The 2,004-nt window shown below is 43.3% G+C and overlaps 1 protein-coding gene and 1 pseudogene across 19 annotated transcripts in view; both read left to right on the top strand.

The window, feature by feature from the left end:
* Positions 1 to 2,004, top strand: part of PPHLN1 (periphilin 1) — a 135,963-nt gene that overhangs the window by 80,552 nt on the left and 53,407 nt on the right. The gene's annotated exons all lie outside the window — the stretch shown is intronic.
* Positions 64 to 1,878, top strand: LOC108305433 (annotated as a pseudogene).

Here is a 2,004-nt window from a genome sequence, read left to right as displayed (position 1 = left end):
AAAAAAAAAAAAAAAAAAAAAAAATTTACTATAGAATAGTCACTTCCTGCTATAGAAGAAAAATTTGAAATTTTTGACTTACAAGCGGCCCCATGAGAAACCCCGGGTGTGCGCAGCTCCAATGCGGCGGTGGTCCCTCTCACTGTGTCTGGGTTTCTAGCCTGACACGCTCTTGAGCTGAGGATCATGAACCACAGCTGCCAGGTTACGTGTGTGGCCTGGGTCCACTACGGTGTGGCCAAAGGGACACCAGACAAGGTAGAGCTGAGTAAAGAAGAAGTAAAACATCTCATTTCTGAGGCAAAGGAGAAACTCCAAGAAGAAGGTGGCATTGATGAAGAGGAGTCGTTCAGAAGGTGACATGCAAAGTGAGTCCCTGGAGGATGGTGACCCGGAGGACGACAGGACGCATGATGATGATGAGCTGGCTGAATGTGACTTAGATAAATACTATTGATGAGGAAGATTACCCAGATGCTGAGATTCTTGGTTAATCTCTCTTGCGTCTTATGGTCTATGGGAGTTATGATCAGGAGGATTGTTCCGTTGCTCTGAAAGATGCGGAACAATATGTAAGTGAAGATTTCTTGATTAAGCCCAGTGATGATCTCACAGTTTGTGGCTCAGCTGAACAGGACCAGTGCAATTTAGAGATGCATGTTTATAATCAAGAAGACTCTTTATGTAAACCATGATATACTCTTGTCTGCATATCCTCTTAGTGTGGACTGACTGAACTTTGATCCTAGCCCAGATGATTCTACTGGAAATTATATTGCTGTAGGAAATAATACCCCTGTTATTAAAGTGTGGGACCTTGATATAGTGGGCTCTTTAGAGCCCGTCTTCGCACTCAGAAGTAAACTTTCAAAAAAGAAGAAAAAGAAAGGAAAGAAGAGTTCCTCAGCAGAAGGGCATATCAATGCTGCCTTGACCTTTCATGGAATAAGCTAATCAGAAATGTTTTGACTAGTGCATCAGCTGACAGCACTGTCATTCTGTGGGATATGTCATTGGGGAAAGCAGCAGCTAGCCTCACTGTACACACAGACAACATCCAGATGCCGCAGTTTTCATCCATTTGCAGCACAGACTCTGATTTCTGGCTCGTATGACAAGTCAGTGGCTTTGTATGACTGCCGAAGTCCAGATGAAAGCCACTGAATTTGGCGATTCAGTGGGCAGATAGAGAGAGTGACTTGGAATCACTTTTCACCTTTTCAATTTTTGGCCAGTACAGATGACAGCTTTGTATATAATTTGGATGCATGTTCAGATAAGCCAGTTTTTACACTTAATTCACACAATGATGAAATCTCTGGTCAAATCAAGGGCCTGTCTCGTGACTGCTTCAGCAGACAAATATGTGAAGACCTAGGACATCTTAAGGAGATAGGCCAAGTCTAGTTCATTCTAGGGACATGAAAATGGGAATTCTCTTCCGTTCTTCATGTTTTCCTGATTTGCCATTTATTTATGCCTTTGAAAGTGAAAAAGAAGGGCTTCGGATCTGGGATATAAGCACAGTCTCTTCAGTAAATGAAGCATTTGGAAGACGAGAGGCTTGTTCTCAGGAGTGCAAGAAATTAATCTGTTAGTGGCCCTTTTGGCAGCAGGAGCTCAGACGCACCCATGGAGTCTTAATGAAGATAATCTAATTTCCTGTTTACCTTAACTGGGAATTTTAAAAAGTTGGCCTACAAACCTTCCATGTGTGGCAGCAACCATGCAGAGTGACTGAAACACAATTCATTTCTGACTGACTGACATTCCTTTCTGCAACTGTGGTGGCACCACAAACACAGTCGGTCTTTGTGCTTATTCTTGAGACAGATGGTTTGTAAGGCTCTTGTTGCATTTCTTAAAAAGAATAATAGGGCCGGGCGCAGTGGTTTACGCCTGTAATCCCAGCACTTTGGGAGGCCGAGGCGGGTGGATCATGAGGTCAAGAGATCGAGACCATCCTGGTCAACATGGTGAAACCCCGTCTCTACTAAAAATACA

The sequence above is a fragment of the Cebus imitator genome, unplaced genomic scaffold (genome assembly GCF_001604975.1).
Source record: "Cebus imitator isolate Cc_AM_T3 unplaced genomic scaffold, Cebus_imitator-1.0 Scaffold2, whole genome shotgun sequence".
NCBI classification, from domain to species: Eukaryota; Metazoa; Chordata; class Mammalia; order Primates; family Cebidae; genus Cebus; species Cebus imitator.
This window is presented reverse-complemented; position numbering and strand designations above follow the sequence as displayed.